At 44.1% G+C, this 21514-nt stretch overlaps 1 protein-coding gene and 1 non-coding gene across 2 annotated transcripts in view; both read left to right on the forward strand.

The window, feature by feature from the left end:
- LOC124794882 (mitogen-activated protein kinase kinase kinase 13) overlaps positions 1-21514 on the forward strand; it is a 389688-nt gene that overhangs the window by 132004 nt on the left and 236170 nt on the right. The gene's annotated exons all lie outside the window — the stretch shown is intronic.
- Trnat-agu lies at positions 18830-18901 on the forward strand. Its single transcript has one exon. It is a non-coding gene; the product is annotated as a tRNA-Thr (tRNA).

Consider the following 21514-nt stretch of genomic DNA (forward strand, 5'->3'; position numbering starts at 1 on the left):
GAGTTACGTAGACACGTCTGACGACCCGCTCTCTCAGCTCACAAGCAAAGGTTTCGTCTTGCAGCTTCAGCCTACTCTGATGTTACTCAAAAGAAACACTCGCAGTCAATTTTGAAAGATGGCGCCATAGAAATCGAAGAAGCTTCGGATATTTGTTCTAACAAATTATCGCTATGATTTTTCCCTTGCCAAAGCGGCACTTAATTTTCCTTTTGGTCAGACCACTGTTTCGACAGCAGTTTTATTTCAAAACTAAAATCGCAAACCCACGCTACGCCTTTGGTCGTATCACATCAACAGGAAGTTTTTGCTCTCAAACTCCATTTTGGAACGTCCTTCCTCGAAAGAGTTTTGGTCTCGAGACGACAATCCATGGCGCACTCTATTTTGCCAAGCACAAAATGTCGATCAGGATGTTGGGAATATACTAGATGTCTAGCATATCAGCAGTTTCATGGATCTTAACATTCTTTCGACGTAGCTAATGAATTTTAAAGACAGTTTGCTTCAAAAGGAACTCTAGTCGCACCTTCCAGCAACAATGCTCGTTCCCATAAACGTTTGTCAGTGTACTTTATGCTTTGACCAGTGTCCACTGGAAAAATAAAATATTTCGCCACTGTACTTACTCGCCTACTTCTTCGAAGCATTTAAAACGAATAGCACAGTTTCCAACAGTCAAGTCATGAGTTGCAGCCGGTCGAAGTTTGGACGAAAACAGTACATAGATCACGCTAACACCACAGATGTAGATTACACTAACACCAGAGATGTCACTAATACCAAATTTATCGTTATTTCGCAATATTGTACCAGAAATGAGTCAGTCTCTGTGTGAACTTAACCGTCACTACGCTACTACAGCCTGTACGACCGAAAATGCCCCTCCTAGCTTAGTAACAATGAAACAGTTGATGACTACCGCTGAGGCTTCGCTGCTCGAATTGCTCATGCGCACAGGGCTCTCGCCTCTTGCGATCCTCGCCTTCTCACAACAGACAAGACGTGGCGCGGCCGCTATTCAGCAGACGTTCAGAGGACCGCCAATGTGGAACAAGAACGGCTGTGTAACGTTGCAGGCGATTACTGGGCGTGTGCTGAACACGGCGGAGGCTGCTCTACCTGCAGTGCGCTGGCAAATCTGGATCAAGGCGGCCGTGGGCGCAATCACAACACAAATCTTGGCGGCGAATTTTCAGATGTCTGCCAACTGCCTCCATGACGAGCTCAGATTTTGTCTAGTTTACACCAGTCTCTTCAGTTGTGCGTCTCTCTTATACAGATAGTCTTCAATAATTAGTACCCTAAGTTAGAAATGTCTGTGGCTGTGAATCTTCTTCTCTGTACCATCTGTAACTATATGCTTTAGCACATCTCCGACTAAATTAACTCTCCTTGTAATATTTCCTCTTTACTCACAAATACTTTCCACCATCTACTTGTTTCGTGCTTCTTTTATGGTCAACATTCTACCCCACTTCGTGATGGCGATAATTTCTTCATTTCTAGCTTCTCATGCTGTTCATGTATCGCTTGCGTGTACGTGTAAAATATATATATATATATATATATATATATATATATATATATATATAATATCGTTTAACATCCCGTCGACAATGAGGTCATTAGAGACAGAGCATAAGCTCGAATTGTTTTTGTTAAGTATCGGGAAGGAAATCCGCCTTGCCCTTGCAAAGGAACCATACCGGCATTTGCCTAGAGCGGTTCAGCGAAATTATATGAAACCCGAATCTACATTTGAACCGCCATCCACCCGAATAGGAGCCCACTTACAAAGAGACAAGCGGTTGATACCCGACCAGCCAGTTTCTAGTGGTTTTTCATACACCCATGCCTTTATGTAACCCCACGGGAAAAAAATCCAGAGGAATGAGACTGTCGATCGCGCTTGGAGTGGTTCAGCAGTAACTTCCCTTCTAACCTGAAAATCTGGCTGTATGTTGCTCAGGTATCTGCTTATGTGACATTTCACACCGTCTTACTAAAAACTACTACTCTCACGGACGGAAAGTAGTACAGTCTTCGACAACACTGTGGCGATATATCTGGAAGGAACACAAGATTCTGGGCATCATTCAAACTACGTGGCAGTAAATCTATATAAATAAAGGTCTAAAACGGCCACCCGGTCCCAGATAATTAATGACCGAATTTTAGAAATTTAAAATGTCACTAGAAACTGTGTATATGTCTAGAAGCAGTGTAACTGACAGCGTCAATTACGTAGACTGTATTCATGTAGCGTTTGAGAGTGAGAGCACTAAGCTACTTCCAACAAACTTCACACACACTTTCTAATTTTTTCTCTCTGACACCCCTCAAAAATAACTGAAAACAATTATCAAGCCTAAAATAAACGGTTTGATACTATTTGTTATTTGTAGGCCGTCTTACTTGAACAAACAAAGGAGTTATAACATTTTTGGTTTAGACTTTTTCAGTAGTCTCGGTGTATAATCCGAAAGTAATAAAACCAGCATAATTAAGGTTTTTCGTCTTGAGCCATAAATGTACTTAACACATTTACTCATCTGTAAATTAATCAGACGTTTGAAGCCGTTCTATATCTGAGAGATAGTCTTCGAAGAATCGATAATGAGGGAATTACTGCTGCCCATAAAGTCATTGTAACCAGAGGTTTACATACTAGTCGTGCAAGCACATACTATGATTCTCTTTTCTCCTCGTATTTTTGCTTCTGTTCTCAAATTTACTTTCTCTTCTCTCTCTCTCTCTCTCTCTCTCTCTCTCTCTCTCTCTCGTGACACACATTTAAGAACAACTTAGTCTTCGTTGATTCACCAAGGCATACAATGGTGATATTAATAGTCATGTCATCTGTCTTGGATGCCTATGGCCTTCTTACGACAATTTGGTAAGGCCTGCGTGTTATAGGCAACTATTAATACCACCATTATTTGCCTTGATGTTGTAACCTGTAGGTGTCCTAAGATCCGATGATGGCGGCTTTAGTTTCGCCGAACCGGTAGTCATGGAATAAAAAGAATTCCTGCGATCTTGGCTACCAGTTTGCTGTTTTACAAGCATCTAAATCGCTCCCACATGTGCACCCTACACAATGAAGAAGAAAGCTGGCGCTGAAAACAAGTATGAGTACTCCTTAACTGTCTAGCTCCCATACACTCTTCTACTACGATTCCTCGTCCTCGTTGACCACTGCTGATACAAAGGTTGTCGTTTCCACACACTTTCTTGAGTTTGTGTTAAGATTAGGTAGTTTACTGTGGTCATAAGATAAACTTTCAATTAAAGATGGAGAAAGTGGATACGTAAAGAAGACCGTTACAGAAAACTACTGCGGCAGAGCTGTGGCCGGTGAGTGCGATAATACAGCGTGCCACAAGCCTTCTCTCAACCCACCAAACAGGACGGAGACGTCCAGGCATTTGACTCCAATTAGGGACGAGCGGATTTAGGTGTTTCCGTGCACTGTGTTAACATTACCGACGCTCCTTGAAAACGATATCACATAGATAACGGAAGCGATCATCTGTGATTGTGGAAGAGGCTCACGTAAGAGAGGTATACTCCGTGTTTTGAATGTGAGTCGAAGATAAGGAAAATACCTGTAAGTATTTTAGACCCATAATGCCTCAATCGTATTTGTACTTTCACTTCAAACCGGACTAAGCAAAGTATGCCGCATGATATAATCTCGGCAGACCTTAAAAAAAGAAAAAAAAGAACCGGCATGACAGAGTTGGATGTGTCCAAAGTATCACTCAAGATCCTGGTGGCTGTTTCCTAATCACAGCAGTCGTTTGTCCCACACCAGTACAAGGTCGCCCAACACAGCTGGATGAATTCCGTGAGACTTCCAGGACGTAGCTTACACCCGCCCAAGGAGTGGAAGAGTCCCGAAAATCTTGTCATTAAGGTCTCAGGACAGGACATCCAAAATTCACCTTGATTGAATGGAATAGTGTTGTCTCTCGAGCTGAATTCCTCCTCAGTTAACATTATTGTTCTCGTTGCGCATTGTTCATGACTTCATCATTGTAGACTATACAATTATCGTCCTGGCCATGCTCACCTAGTTCATGAATTTCAACCAGACAGTGTCCATCACACTTCTTAAAGTTTGAGCCTATGCTTTCCCTACGACCACACAGCAGGTCGAAAAATTATTGGTGGGTGTTCTGGAAAATAAAATTCTTGTGAGACTCCTACCACACGGCCATAAGCATTTAAGGTGGCTGACTACTACCGTGCATTCACAGATCACTAGACGGGGCCACATTATCTATTTATTTATTATCGTCAGTGTCAGCCAGTATCTGACGCCTCACGTACACGCTGTGTATTTCGCCGTGTAAGGTAAATTTGTAAGTTTCGTTCCTCATGAGTATTGTCAGTAAGTAGTGTTCGTTTTTCGTTCGTAAACAGTGTCCCGTTACACTTCTTACTGTCATTGCGTTGCTGTTAGCAAACAATTTGTTGAAAAATGAGACAGCATCCTATTGTAGCGCAAAGGTGCTGCTTGTTTACACAGACTTCCGGAAAAACTGCGAATAGCTGTTGAAACATCCCCTTAGAAAAATTTATGAATTACTGTGCTGGTATACCTCTTACGTTATTTGATTTTCAAACAGCTGAGCAAAACTGAAAGTACTCAGACATTTCTCTCTTTACTTATACTGTTGTTATTGTGGTCTTCAGTCCTGAGACTGGTTTGATGCAGCTCTCCATGCTACTCTATCCTGTGCAAGCTTCTTCATCTCCCAGTACCTACTGCAACCTACATCCTTCTGAATCTGCTTAATGTATTGATCTCTTGGTCTCCCTCTACGATTTTTACCCTCCACGCTGCCCTCCAATGCTAAATTTGTGATCCCTTGATGCCTCAAAACATGTCCTACCAACCGATCCCTTCTTCTAGTCAAGTTGTGCCACAAACTTCTCTTCTCCCCAATCCTATTCAATACCTCCTCATTAGTTACGTGATCTACCCACCTTATCTTCAGCATTCTTCTGTAGCACCACATTTGTAAAGCTTCTATTCTCTTCTTGTCCAAACTGGTTATCGTCCATGTTTCACTTCCATACATGGCTACACTCCATACAAATACTTTCAGAAACGACTTCCTCTCACTTAAATCTATACTCGATGTTAACAAATTTCTCTCCTTCAGAAACGATTTCCTTGCCATTGCCAGTCTACATTTTATATCCTCTCTACTTCGACCATCATCAGTTATTTTGCTCCCCAAATAGCAAAACTCCTTTACTACTTTGTTTCATTTCCTAATCTAATTCCCTCAGCATCACTCGATTTAATTTGACTACATTCCATTATCCTCGTTTTGCTTTTGTTGATGTTCATCTTATATCCTCCTTTCAAGACACTGTCCATTCCGTTCAACTGCTCTTCCAAGTCCTTTGCTGTCTCTGACAGAATTACAATGTCATCGGCGAACCTCAAAGTTTTTACTTCTTCTCCATGAATTTTAATACCTACTCCGAATTTTTCTTTTGTTTCTTTTACTGCTTGCTCAATATACAGATTGAATAACATCGGGGAGAGGCTACAGCCCTGTCTCACTCCTTTCCCAACCACTGCTTCCCTTTCATGCCCCTCGACTCTTATAACTGCCATCTGGTTTCTATACAAATTGTAAATAGCCTTTCGCTCCCTGTATTTCACCCCTGCCACCTTCAGAATTTGAAAGAGAGTATTCCAGTTAACGTTGTCAAAAGCTTTCTCTAAGTCTACGAATGCTAGAAACGTAGGTTTGCCTTTTCTTAATCGTTCTTCTAAGATAAGTCGTAAGGTTAGTATTGCCTCACGTGTTCCAACATTTCTACGGAATCCAAACTGATCTTCCCCGAGGTCCGCTTCTACCAGTTTTTCCATTCGTCTGTAAAGAATTCGCGTTAGTATTTTACAGCTGTGACTTATTAAACTGATAGTTCGGTAATTTTCACATCTGTCAACACCTGCTTTCTTTGGGATTGGAATTATTATATTCTTCTTGAAGTCTGTGGGTATTTCGCCTGTCTCATACATCTTGCTCACCAGATGGTAGAGTTTTGTCATGACTGGCTCTCCCAAGGCCATCAGTAGTTCTAATGGAATGTTGTCTACTCCCGGGGCCTTGTTTCGACTCAGGTCTTTCAGTGCTCTGTCAAACTCTTTACGCCGTATCGTATCTCCCATTTCATCTTCATCTACATCCTCTTCCATTTCCATAATATTGTCCTCAAGTACATCGCCCTTGTATAAACCCTCTATATACTCCTTCCACCTTTCTGCCTTCCCTTCTTTGCTTATAACTGGGTTGCCATCTGAGCTCTTGATATTCATACAAGTGGTTCTCTTCTCTCCAAATGTCTCTTTAATTTTCCTGTAGGCAGTATCTATCTTACCCCTAGTGAGACAAGCCTCTACATCCTTACATTTGTCCTCTAGCCATCCCTGCTTAGCCATTTTGCTCTTCCTGTCGATCTCATTTTTGAGACGTTTGTATTCCTTTTTGCCTGCTTCATTTACTGCATTTTTATATTTTCTCCTTTCATCAATTAAATTCAATATTTCTTCTGTTACCCAAGGATTTCTATTAGCCCTCGTCTTTTTACCTACTTGATCCTCTGGTGCCTTCACTACTTCATCCCTCAGAGCTACCCATTCTTCTTCTACTGTATTTCTTTCCCCCATTCCTGTCAATTGTTCCCTTATGCTCTCCCTGAAACTCTCTACAACCTCTGGTTCTTTCAGTTTATCCAGGTCCCATCTCCTTAAATTCCCACCTTTTCGCAGTTTCTTCAGTTTCAATCTGCAGTTCATAACCAATAGATTGTGGTCAGAATCCACATCTGCCCCTGGAAATGTCTTACAATTTAAAACCTGGTTCCTAAATCTCTGTCTTACCATTATATAATCTATCTGATACCTTTTAGTACCTCCAGGATTCTTCCAGGTATACAACCTTCTTTTATGATTCTTGAACCAAGTGTTAGCTATGATTAAGTTATGCTCTGTGCAAAATTCTACAAGGCGGCTTCCTCTTTCATTTCTTCCCCCCAATCCATATTCACCTACTGTGTTTCCTTCTCTCCCTTTTCCTACTGACGAATTCCAGTCACCCATGACTATTAAATTTTCGTCTCCCTTCACTACCTGAATAATTTCTTTTATCTCGTCATACATTTCATCAATTTCTTCATCATCTGCAGAGCTAGTTGGCATATAAACTTGTACTACTGTAGTAGGCATGGGCTTTGTGTCTATCTTGGCCACAATAATGCGTTCACTATGCTGTTTGTAGTAGCTTACCCGCACTCCTATTTTTTTATTCATTATTAAACCTACTCCTGCATTACCCCTATTTGATTTTGTATTTATAACCCTGTAATCACCTGACCAGAAGTCTTGTTCCTCCTGCCACCGAACTTCACTAATTCCCACTATATCTAACTTTAACCTATCCATTTCCCTTTTTAAATTTTCTAACCTACCTGCCCGATTAAGGGATCTGACATTCCACGCTCCGATCCGTAGAATGCCAGTTTTCTTTCTTCTGATAACGACGTCCTCTTGAGTAGTCCCCGCCCGGAGATCCGAATGGGGGACTATTTTACCTCCGGAATATTTTACCCAAGAGGACGCCATCATCATTTAATCATACAGTAAAGCTGCATGTCCTCGGGAAAAATTACGGCTGTAGTTTCCCCTTGCTTGCAGCCGTTCACAGTACCAGCACAGCAAGGCCGTTTTGGTTAATGTTACAAGGCCAGATCAGTCAATCATCCAGACTGTTGCCCCTGCAACTACTGAAAAGGCTGCTGCTCCTCTTCAGGAACCACATGTTTGTCTGGCCTCTCAACAGATACCCCTCCGTTGTGGTTGCACCTACGGTACGGCCATCTGTATCGCTGAGGCACGCAAGCCTCCCCACCAACGGCAAGGTCCATGGTTCATGTGGGGGTTACTTATACTGATCACCACTAAAGTGACACACAATATTTTAAGTATGACGTTCAATAATCCCCACAAAAGAATGGCCCTGACTAACAATAACCTACACCTATCATGAATCACTTACCTCACAAAAATCTTCGTTATTCGAACTACCGCAATACAGCGCGCGCGATACTGCCAGCTAAATAAAAGATTCTAACTAGTGAAGGCACTAACTACTGATAGGCATAGTTAGCAAATGAAAGATTTTGGTAGAGAACAAACAATGTATTCACCTTAATAGTGTTCAAAAGTCATTGTAATATCAGTTCATGACATCCAGTCTTACAAATTTTCTTTTTTCTGACGGACACACGTCTAGATCGTCCGCTCTCAAAACTCTGCCATCTCTCTCCCCACATCCACCACTGCTGGCGTCTCACCTCCAACTGCACAACACTACGCGCTGTTCACTTTCAACTGCCAACACTACAATAGAAATATTCCAACAATGCAAATCAGCCACAGACTGCACACAGCACAGTCAGTGATTTTCATACAGAGCGCTAGGTGGCGTTACCAACATAAAAACCTAAACAGCCTACTTACACTGTGAGGTGAGGTTTCAGTACCAACCTTTAGTACCATGCCATTAAAGCAACAAACTGGCGATCAGTTACAGATAATGTCAAGGTAAAGCAGCCACCTGAAATGGGAATGAGCAACAAAATGACTCGTATTTTAAGTCAGGTTAATCGCTTGTATACGACATTAAAAATTAGGACGCAGCCTTTTGAGAATTGTTCCGCACTGGATTCAAGTGTCGATTGGATTCAAGTGTCGACGCGGAAGTGGAAAACTGAGACGAAAGTGTCACCTTTTGTTGCCCTCGGAGTCGTGCTACAAACCGCCAGCCACCTCGCGGAAAAAAGCCGTGTCCGGCAGCGGGCAGTCTCCCTGCAGCTGGTCGCGGAAAGAAATCTGGGCCGAAGGCTGCGCTCTGCTCTGCGTCCTTAGCCGCTGGCGCTGGCGCTGGCGCGCGCCGTCTTCTTGCGGACGTCCTTTCACTTTCGTGTGGCCTAGTTACGGCCCGGCACCGCCTGCGGCTCTGCCCGCCTCTCGCTACCGTCCACAACATCCGTCTGTCGGTCACAGCGTCGTTACGTCCACGGAGTTACGCTGGACGGTCTCTTACGTTGCGACGAATCGCTTCCGAGGCTATCGGCAACATGCTGACGTAGTACACAACTGGCCATTAAAATTGCTACACCTAGAAGAAATGCAGATGATAAACGGGTATTCATTGGACAAATATATTATACTAGAACTGGCATGTGGTTACATGTTCACGCAATTTCGGTGCATAGGTCCTGAGGAACCAGTACCCAGAACCACCACCTCTGGCCGTAAAAACGGTTTGATACGCCTGAGAATTGAGTCAAACAGAGCTTAGACGGCGTGTACAGGTACAGCTGCCGCTGCAGCTTCAACACGGTACCACAGTTCATCAAGAGTAGTGACTGGCGTATTGTGACGAGCCAGTTGCTCGAGCAGCATTGACGAGACATTTTTCAATTGGTAAGAGATCTGGAGAATGTGCTGGCCAGGGCAGCAGTCGAACATTTTCTGTATCCAGAAAGGCCCGTACAGGATCTTCAACGTGCGGTCGTGCATTATCCTGCTGAAATGTAGGGTTTCGCAGGGATCGAATGAAGGGTAGAGTCACGGGTCGTAACACGTCTGAAATGTAACGTCCCCTGTTCAAAGTGCCGTCAATGCGAACAAGAGGTGACAGAGACGTGTAACCAATGGCACCCCATACCATCAGGCCGGCTGACGAATACACGCTTCCAATGTGCGTTCACCGCGATGTCACCAAACACGGATGCGACCATCGTGATGCTGTGAACAGAACCTGGATTCATCCGAAAAAATTACGTTTTGCCATTCGTGCACCCAGGTTCGTCGTTGAGTACACCATCGGAGGCGCTCCTGTCTGTGATGCAGCGTCAAGGGTAACCGCAGCCATGGTCTCAGAGCTGATAGTCCATGCTGCTGCAAACATCGTCGAACTGTTCGTGCAGATGGTTGTTGTCTTGCAAACGTCCCCATCTGTTGACTCAGGGATCGAGACGTGGCTGGACGATCCGTTATAGCCATGTGGATAAGATGCCTGTCATCTCGACTGCTAGTGATACGAGGCCGTTGGGATCCAGCACGGCGTTCCGTATTACCCTCCTGAACCCACCGATTCCATATTCTGCTAACAGTCATTGGATCTCGACCAACGCGAGCAGCAATGTCGCGATACGATAAACCGCAATCGCGATAGGCCACAATCCGACCTTTATCCAAGTCGGAAACGTGATGGTACGCATTTCTCCTCCTTACACAAGGCATCACAACAGCATTTCACCAGGCAACGCCGGTCAACTGCTGTTTGTGTATGAGAAATCGGTTGTAAACTTTCCTCATGTCAGCAAGTTGTAGGTGTCGCCACCGGCGCGAACCTTGTGTGAATGAATGCTCTGAAAAGCTAATCATTTGCATATCACAGCATCTTCTTCCTGTCAAATTTCGCGTTTGTAGCACGTCATCTTCGTGGTGTAGCAATTTTAATGGCAGTAGTGTAGTATATTCTCAAATCCGCGTCCTGACAGTGGTTTCGTGAATGTCGGATGTGTCGAGTAAGGCCACAGCAGCACATGCGTGATTTCCCCCCTTTGATGTGGAGGCTACCATTCAGCGCCTGTTGCGTTCAAGATTGTATCGTCCTTTTCGCCGGCAGTGGTGCTGTCTTAGTCAACGACTGTTTACAATGGAGCGGCGCGTTACCTTAAGCTGAGCCAAGTTACGCTTTCGGGAAGACTGACAGATCACGCCGACTGCTCGCGTACAAACTGGAGATTCTGTCACGAGGCCACATCCAGTCTAAGGAGCTCAACGAACCATCTTGAGATGAGCAACATCAACCGTTTATACACGGTGCTTCAGGTGGAAAAGTAGCTCTTTTAGGTCATCATACTCATCATCATCATCATCAGCCAGTTCGATCAGTTGTTGACGTGGCATCTTTGACGCGGCGTGCAGCACAGGATCTCGGCAGGTTCTTCCATTTCTGCTGATCTTGAGCGTCCAGTTGCGAATTAAAAATCCTGCTATCTTTCCCTCTTTCCCATCTATCTGGTGCTCCTCATCGTCTTTTCGTGTAAATTTGGCTCCGAGTTAGTACTTGCCTTGACCACTTCCCATCTTTTCTCAGAGTGGCATGATCAGCCTACTGCCATTTCAAGGTATTCACTTTTTCCATTACGCCCCTGACCTTTATTGCCTGTCTAATATCAACTACTTTTTTTCTGCCTTTCTTTGTGTAGCCCAACATTGATGTTTCCATTTCTCTTTGGATTACTATTAAATTTTCTAACTATGAATTTATTTCTCACTGTTGCATACGACGGAGCACTGTCCTTGAGTGTACTCCGCACGTCCTCTGCAATTTCCTTTGACATCATTCCCTTCAAATGAAGATATTCAACCACAGTTCGGTTGTTGATTCTCTCGATGTTCGCCATTTTGCTTTCTCTACGGTATACAAAGCATTCTAGCGGCAAAACTAACGAAGCTGGAGCTGCGAAGCTGGACTTGCATACCCACAAAGGGTAACCATAAAAGTAGGTGGTCGTGTCTGTGCGAGACATTAGGTAACTATCTCGGGCTAGAAACTTTTCGACCGCCCCTCGTACTATTGTTTAATTGGAATAAAAGATTCCGTATAACATATCCGTTTTTTATTCGTTACAAGCAGACAATTGGTTACACAGATCAGTTTTCATTTCGCATGTCCGTGCTTCTGTTGTTATGCAGTTTATTTATCGACTGTCATTTTTGTATTGAAGTTAAAGTTGCGAAGGTGCGCTTCAGTAAATATACTTGGATTTTTCAATTGTGATTGTGATTTGGTGACAATTCTAATGTGCTGTTTAAGCGTTCAGCACTTATTCACAAACACTGACTCTGTCTATACGGTGTATCGCTGTACGGGTTTTGTAATAGAAAGGCTGCTACTGTTCGTAGAGAATGCGGTAGACGATTTCCTAGCTGCGGAGTACCAGATTCGAGAGTATTAACTCGAATTTTTCTAAATTGCGTGTGAGTAGTGCGGTGCCCAGCACTCATATTTCATCTGAACGTGCAAATTAACCGATGAAGTAGGAGACAGTAGAACGTGGTCTTTCAGCAAGAACTTCAGCAAGACCACAAGGAATTTCTACACGTATCACCGTGTTACACTAACAAGAGTACGGCAGAAACTACGAATGTAGCGCCCTTGTATTTAATATTTGCAGCGGATTTATCTTAGAACAGGAGATGGAGGTAGACGACTGGGATTTTGTCGTTGGCTAACTGCAAGTCGCAGAGTGTTCCCATTTATACCATTTAGTGAGGAAGCCGCTTTCACTCGTGACTGTGTCAATATGAGTCGTACCTCCTATTGGTGGTGTGATGAAAACTCACATACCTTTGCAGATACGTATTTCCAACAACGCTTCTGTGTAAACGTTGGTGTGGTGTTTCAGACAACCAGATGACGGGGCCTGTTGTTTTACCACATCGTCTTGCAGAGCCCCTTTATCTAATACTTAATTGAAAACAAGCTTCCAGCACTATAGGAAGTGGTTTCGTAGGCTGCAGGGCCGGGTATGTTCTTCCTGCATGACCAGGTCCCTACACATTCTAGTCATTAGGTGACATGTCATCTAAATCTAGCATTCTCTGGGAGACGGATCGGCAGAAATGCTCACATTCTAAGCCACCAAGGTCCTATACCTTAGCCCTTTAGATTTTTGACTTTGGAGACAGTTGAAAGGCGAAGTCTGCAACTAAAAAGTAAAGACAAGAGACGAACTGATCGTTCTGAATTATGAATAGCGCGGCCCCCACGAAAAAACGCAAGTGCGGCCTGAGGAGGACTACATGTCGTATTGACACGAGAATTCGAAAGTGGATTAAAGTCGGAGATGGTCTCTATAAAAATTAACTCTGAATTTATTCACATGCCTTCGACTTAACACCTTCCGTGAGCAAATGTTTCTGTTACATTCTATCAGCTCTAACTCCGTAACCAATAAAAATTAGAAACATGTTATACCTAATGTTTTATTTGCATTAGTCTGTAGTATATTTCCCTAAAATATTTACTGCTCCTCATTAAATACTCTGCATATGTGTTGAGTGAAGACAAACAGGCAGTAGTTCCACTAGAGCATTTATCGCTACATCAACTACCGCTGGACTTTGACATAGAAAATACATAAACACGAATATAGAATATACTTCCTTAATGTAAAGTGAGTTTGGCTGCAGACTTGAGTTTGGACAAAACATCTGGCACGTCACGCTAAGGCGTCAAACTGAAGTCAGCCTACATCACTGAGATGTCCCGATGAAAACGTCCGCCATGTTCGTCGCTGACTGAATTAGGTTCTCGGGAAGGAAGTCCATACGTGAGTCGAAAAGACGAATTTTGACTGACATGTTGTAACCCAGCTGTCTGAACGCACAAATACTTTCCTGCTCAACATTATCATTGTCAATAGGTTTACAATTGCCAAGGAAGTTGTGCGCATATTACTTGACTGCTACCCACGCATGTCTTTCAGCACCAGTCAGCATGCCTTCAAGTGGCTGTTAGAATGATCTTATTATTTGTAGACCTGTGGGCACTTCGTCTTTCACAGTCGCATAACTTACTGCACAGGTACCGTAAAATAATAGTATTACGATAATGTTAATGAGCACCAAATAATTACATTAAGCGTGTGCCAACTATCCTTCGGCAGCCGAAGAACGTTTTGTTTTAATTCGTGGTTAGATCTCTATCCCTGATTGGCCGTTTCTTCCTCATGTAGTGCCGCTTTCTATTTGCACTCGAAAATAAAATAGCCCTACCTGTGTTCGCATTCGTATGTAAATAGTGATTACTTTCAAATCACCACAGATTGCCCAGTACATTCTCAAGCAGTGGCGACATCAAAATATTTCACTGAGGTTCCACCCAGAGTGTTGCGGTAACTTAACTCCACGTCATTAAAAATAACTAAAAGTAGTAAAAATTAGAACATACGTTGCCCCATAAAAAGTTACTATTTTACAACCATGACATGATAGTCAACGGTTTTCAGAATTGAATTCAGCATATATTACCTGCATTATAAGAAATAAAAATCATTTCACATATCTGCATGCTATTTAAATCAGTAGGCTAATAATCGCCATCCATGGGTTAGCGTCAGGCCACAGTGCTAGTTCCCGTAACCGCTACCTCACGTTTCGGTGACTTTGCAATACCGCCACACAATTTTATCAAAAATGATTGGATCGTACGTCGGGCGTTATGGTTGTAAAATAAAACCTCAATCGAATCTGTGGGAGAGGAATCATTGCCACGACCAAAACAAAACGGGTGATCAAGGTGAAAAGGGAATTTTTTTCCAACATGAATATCTTCAAGATAACGTGCATAACCAACGTTATTAGGTACAAGAGCTGCTAGATTGGGTCAGACACTGTCCAAAACCGCATCGTTGCGATCAGAAGATTCGCTGCTCGGTCGCTACAAAGCTCATTACTCCAGAGTTGGCGGCGCGACTGTTTTGGTTCAAATGGCTCTGAGCACTATGCGACTTAACTTCTGAGGTCATCAGTCGCCTAGAACTTAGAACCAATTAAACCTAACTAACCTAAGGACATCACACACATCCATGCCCGAGGCAGGATTGGAACCTGCGACCGTAGCGGTCGCTCGGCTCCAGACTGTAGCGCCCAGAACCGCACGGCCACTACGGACGGCGGCTGTTTTTGTCCAAAACAAAGTGATAAAGGTTTCGTGCCGACCCTATTCACTGTATGCGGCGGCCTTGCCTTGTTTGTTAGCGTGCAAACGGATACAGGAAAATGTGAAAGAAAAATGACGAACACTTTAACGTAAACAAGAATCTGCGTATCTACGTGGGTGACAGTTGATAATAAGAGGACGAGAGCTGCAAAGCTCACTGCAGAACTCGATGTTGCACTCGCCAAATCTTTCAGCTCCAAAACAACACGAAGGGAACTCCAGGAACAGGGAACTGTAGGATGAACTGGAATTTCAACGTCACTCATCAGAGATGCTAACGCCCGTAACAGGAAAACGTGGTGCGGAAGCCTTAAAACCTGGACTGTGGAGCAATGGAAAAATGTCATTTGCTCAGACGAGTCTTCTTTCACACTGTTTCCAACTTCTGGCCGGGTTTACAGCCCAAGAGTAGAAGATGGCGGGGTTGAGTGATGATTTGAGCAGCCATCTACTGGTATTCCTTGGGTACGCTGCAAGGTCGCACTACTGCAAGAGATTTTGAGACCATTTTGGCTGATGAGGTCCATGCCACAGCACCATGTTTGTTGCTCAAGGGTGATGCTGCGTTCCAGGGCGACAGCTGGTATCGTCCAGGACTGGTTTTATGAGCACGAGGATGAACTGTCACAGTCAGCAGATCTAAATATTCGTATTATTAAGCCTTTGTGGTCTATTTTGGAGATCGCTATCCACATCAATCACCGTTACCTGGACTTTTCACTATTTTGCAGGAAGTGTGCCATAAAATTCGCTTGAAAACCATACAAGACATGTATTTATCCACTCCGAGAAGCTGTTTTGTATTCGATCTTGTTTCTTGCACCCTATTAGCCATGACAATGTGTTGTACTTTTAGGGTTTCCATATTTCTGTGTGTTACAGGATACTAGCCAGACGCCTGTAATGACACTGTGCCTTCTCGTTGTTGCAGGTAAATAACGCGACGAAACAGCGCGCCAGCTGCGGCTGCTGCTCCTGCCGTGGTGAGTACACAGCGGCCGCACTGCAGTCCGTGTCCGAGTAGCTGCACGTCCCACACGGCCCAGCCATCAGAGTTTGTGCACACTGGTAGCCGTTCCTCTCCATGTCGCGCGCAGCGCTCTGCCGTGCCGTTGTTGCATCACCCAGACCATTCACTCAGCCGCTTCCCATTCACGCCTTGAAGCGCTTCATCACGCTTACTTTATTGTTTCTAGACGTGTAAAACTATCTTGAGAAGCAGAGAATGGCGGTGTTTGAATGCTTGCATCACGACGCAATTTATCATAATTATATTTCGAACAGTGAACATCGCTGATTACTTATCGCCTTAGTCATGAGTGATACGAGAAAGTTATTGTGTTCTTTACAACAGTCAGAACAGGCTGTTAGTCAAGGTTGCAACTTGCCACTATTATGACGCTTCGCCGAATAGTTCCCATTTGTTGTTGTTGTTGTTGTTGTTGTTGTTGTATGTCAGTGCGTTGTTGTAGTGCTAGTTTCAGTCTCATAACATGAATTTTACATACATACAAGTTGATTCAGGTGCCCTACTGATCGTTTATGTGAACCCACAACGCCTTCAAAAACCATCCGCGAGAGTTTCATATTCTCTCACTCACTACGTGCAAGTATTACTCCTACAAAAGGAATGAACAGGACCTTCCTGAATGAAATTTAATGTAGTTGAATATTGTACTAGAACACAATTTCGCTGGAGGCCATGGTTTTCGAGTTATTAAAAAAAACGCGTTTGAAAGTCACATTTGTACGTTTTTCTTGAATAATTCGAAAACTACTTCCTCTAGCAATAACGTATCCCATACAAAATTTAACTACATCAACTTTCGTACAAAAAGATCCTGTTCATCTTTCCTGTAGCACTAATAGTTTCGTCGCAGTGAGCTAGAGACTATGAAAATCTTGCGCGTGGTATGTGAAAGTGTCGCAGGTTCCATAAAGCACAGTTGTTGGGGCAGCTGAGTCTACATAGCACACAAGTACGCTGTGGAAAAGTGAGAGGGCACAAGACAAAGAAGCACAAGACAAACAACAGATAAATATCATGAGTACATTAACGTTTCAGCTCCAGCACCATACGGAAAACACGTCTCAGTACCTTCTGTATACCAGTTGAGGCATCTGAAACAAACATGTTGTTGTGCACAAGACATGCTAGAAACACTAGTGTGGACTACTAACATGAAGAAAGAAATTATATAAACAAGTGTTCTTAAGTTCCTCGCGTTTTAGGTATTGGGGGGAAAAACTGCGTTGCCAGTGAAAGGATGGGTTGAGAGAAGCCATACTAGACTTTAAGAAATCGTGAATTTGTTCATGGAGGGGAGCGCAAGGGGTTAAAACTGCAGAGAAAGACCAACGCATGACTACAGTGGGCAGGTTGCAGGAGCTACGCGGAGGAGCCTTGCAAAGGATAGGATTCTTTCTGCTGACGAGCACAACACTTACAAACGACGTCATTCAACCTATTGATTGTGGGACACTTGTAGAATGTGTCCTTCGTAATGGAAAAATTTTTATGGTTACATTTTAGTCATTTGGTTGGAGATGGACTGACTGTGTCTACCGTGACAGATCGATTGGCACCAGAGAACCAGTTCCATGGTCAGCTCTTTCACCCGATCTCAGCGCTCTGGTTTCTAATCTGTGCAGGGACCTTTGAGGAGAAACGTGAACATCATTATTTTGTGCATCAGATATTCCGGTTGCAGACTCGCTTAATCAAAATGTGGCGGTAAGCTGCGAAATCTTTGAATACCATTCGGTGTCTTCGAAAACGTGCAACGGTCCTCTGTCCAAGAAATTGGTATGTACGTATAAGCCAGATTATGTCGTTTTGAACATCTCCTATGAGTTTTTGCTGCCAGCTGGAAATAACAAAAAAGGATGTAGTTTTTTCATAAGCACCTTTGAAGCGATGTGTTTCTCAGACACATCATCTTCGTCAGTATTAAACTCTGGCTTCGCATACCATTGTACAGAACATGGTGGATGGTATTTGTATAATAATTGCAATTTATTTGTCCTGCTCCTGCCGGGTGTTGAGGCAGATAAAAATGCCTGCCTGCCTCTGTACACGCCGTAATCGCTCTTATGTCATTCTCATTATCTCGACACTATGGACAGGGTGCCGCAGGAGGAATGGCCAGTAATGGTCAGTATTCGGAGACATGACAGGAACAAACATTCGAGGCTAAAAAGTCCAGTAAACGTGGTATCTAAAATGCATGTCTCAAGAGCTATGAGCTAGCAGAGGTGTGCTTCACAGTAGTGAATATGAACAAGTGCTCTTAACTCTTCAGGTATATATTTTATAGCCCGTGTTTACTAGACCGTTTTTTCATGTTTTGATCCTCACTACTTCCTCCCAAAATATGGAAAACACAGAGCTCGCAGTAGAAGAGATTGATTGGACAGTATCGAAGATGAAGAACTGCTCATAGCTGTTAAGGATGCATGTTTACTAGACTGTTTCGCTTCGAATTATTGTTCCTGTCATATCTATGAATATTGATTATTTCTCCTGGCACCCTACATCCTGTAATGGCAGCAGAATGATCGCATAGCGGTCCCCTAAATTTACCCAAAAGGCTTTCGCGAAAACGCCGTCACATTTTTTCCAAAGAATCCCATTTGCGTTCCCTGAACACCTCTGTTGTGTGTGTGTACACAGACTGAAGCGACAATCGAAATTTTGTCCCAAGGTCGTGATTCGAACCAGGATCTGCTCTTACGCAGATGCGCTATCCACTACGCCACCTTGGCACCTCTGGAACCATATAGTTTCATTTGATTAAAGCACCTATACCTGGGTTTCAGGCAGGATTCCGTGTTTCGTTTGATGCTGAGGTGCTATTCCATTATATTTCGACAGACCATGCAATGCTGTTAGAGTTTACGTGAAATACCAATGGGCTCAGGCGCTGAATGCGAATTAGGATTGACGAGGAAGGTTTGCTAGGGCAGTCCGTGCGATCGTCCAAAGCCACTGTGCCAGGGTAGCGTAGTGATTGGCGCTTCTGCCTAGTGAGCAGGAGACCCGGGTTCGAATCCCGGCCTTGATACAAATTTTCATTAGTCGTGCCAGTCTGCATACATACATCACAGATGTTTGAGACTTGAGAAGGTCTGTGGACCACGTAGTATCATTTCACCTCTATCAGACGTACATATGGGTTATTCGGACCTCATACAATCTTAGCTGTGCGTCTCTGAACTCGTTCGATGTCTGTTGTTACGTCTACTTGGTAAGAACACCAAACGCTGGAACAGTACTAACTTTACGTGTTCGTCCCATTTCACATCGTTCGCAACACCCTTTTAAACGCACAGCAAATGAGGACCACTTGATATACAAAACGCGGAACTTGCTGAGCGCTACTGCGCCTAAGATTTCAGGAAATTGTAGGGAAAAATAGGAGGAAAGAACACAATGTAATGCTAATTATTCCGTCTGCTAGCAACAAAACAAATTGTGAATGTTAGCGAATGCAAGGCAGAGATGGTCACGCGCCTACGGGAGTAGTTTCCTCGGCAGAGATGACTGGTAGCTGGGACTGCAGTGTTTGCGGTGGACGTTTGCCCGCAGATGGGAGAGTGAGATGGCGCTCATTATGAGAGGAGGCAGTGTCGGGCGCAGCTAATAGCGTAGCGGGACTGCGCGGGGTGTTGCATCACAGCCTCAGCTTTCCGGTCGCTGTGGCTGCGGAGCGCGCAAGACATGAGCAGCAGCAGCGAGAGAGGAAGGAAAGCCGACAGCTGCCCGGCGCCTCAGGCACTGGTCTTCTCCTTCGGCCTGCAATCTGTTGTTATATACTGCGTGCAACAGGTGAAGTGCAGATCTACACACATGACTCCGTTGGTTGGTTTTTCAGAGCTTCGTACAGTCTTACGGCAAACGCATTACACTGTTTACTACATGGTGTTCTCTGCACGGTCGTAACTGCACCAGTAAGACTCCTGTCACTATAGACTAAACGTTTACACTTCAACACCTGACTTGCTGCCCAGGGCCGGACGCTGTAGCCGAGTGGTTCTAGGCGCTTCAGTTCGGAACCACGCGGTTGCTACGGTCGCAGGTTCGAATCCTGCCTCGGGCATGGATGTCTGTGATGTCCTTAGGTTAGTTAGGTTTAAGTAGTTCTAAGTGTAGGGGACTGCTGACCTCAGATGTTAAGTCCCATAGTGCTCAGAGCCATTGAAACATTTTGCTGCCCAGGGGAAAATCGGCATTAATGGTATGCTCTTTGCACATACTCTTGTATGTATGAAGACCCTACTCGTAATAGCTGTAATTGTTTGTCAGCAAATGAAGTAAATGCTGATGTAATATTGCTCATTACGCCGTCCTCTGTCACCGGTATCTGCACTTATACACTACTGGCCATTAGAATTGCTACACGAAGATGATAAACGGATATTCGTTGGACAAATATATTATACTAGAAGTGACATGTGATTACATTTTCACACAATTTGGGTGCATAGATCCTGAGAAATCAGTACCCAGAACAACCACCTCTGGCAGTAATAACGGCCTTGATACGCCTGGGCATTGAATCAAACAGAGCTTGGATGGCGTGTACAGGTACAGCTGCCCGTGCAGCTTCAACACGATACCACAGTTCATCAAGAGTAGTGACTGGTGTATTGTGACGAGCCAGTTGCTCGGCCACCATTGACCAGACGTTTTCTATTGGTGAGAGATCTGGAGAATGTGCTGGCCAGGGCAGCAGTCGAACATTTTCTGTATCCAGAAAGGCCCGTACAGGATCTGCAACATGCTGCTGCAAACGTCGTCGAACTGTTTGTGCAGATGGTTGTTGTCTTCCAAACGTCCCCAACTGTTGACTCAGGGATCGAGACGTGGCTGCACGATCCGTTACAGCCATGCGGATAAGATGCCTGTCATCTCGACTGCTAGCGATACGAGGCCGTTGGGATCCAGCACGGCGTTCCGTATTACCCTCCTGAACCCACTGATTCCATGTTCTGCTAACAGTCATTCGATCTCCACCAACGCGAGCAACAATGTCGCGATACGATAAACCGCAATCACGATAGGCTACAATCCGACCTTTATCAAAGTCGGAAACGTGATGGTACGCATTTCTCCTCCTTAGACGAGGCATCACAATAACGTTCCACCAGGCAACGCCGGTCAACTGCTGCTTGTGTGTGAGAAATCGGTTATAAACTTTCCTCATGTCAGCATGTTGTAGGTGTCACCACCGGCGCCAACCTTGTGTGAATGCTCTGAAATGCTAATCATATCACTAAGCATATCACAGCATCTTCTTCCGGTCGGTTAAATTTCGCGTCTGTAGCACATCATCTTCGTGGTGTAGCAATTTTAATGGCCAGTAGTGTACTTGTGACTGGGCGTCCTGGGATTGGACTGCACTGGCCGGCGTTGTCACAGCGAAATAAACTTTGTCGACTGCCTTAAACCTGCTGCTGTTGTGGTGGTGAACACGTTCTGTCCAACATTTTACTCAGAAAACAAACTTCAAACATGCCAGTGATAGCTTTCACATCTTTCTATCTCTCAGATGTTTCACATTTAACTGATCAACAGGGTCTGATCATAACAGCTAAATATTCTTCATAAGACCTACTCTTTTTCAGATTTTAAGTATTGGGCTCTGTTCCTGTGCCTCATTATCTTGATAACTGAA

This window comes from Schistocerca piceifrons, chromosome 4, assembly GCF_021461385.2.
Source record: "Schistocerca piceifrons isolate TAMUIC-IGC-003096 chromosome 4, iqSchPice1.1, whole genome shotgun sequence".
In the NCBI taxonomy this organism is placed as follows: Eukaryota; Metazoa; Arthropoda; class Insecta; order Orthoptera; family Acrididae; genus Schistocerca; species Schistocerca piceifrons.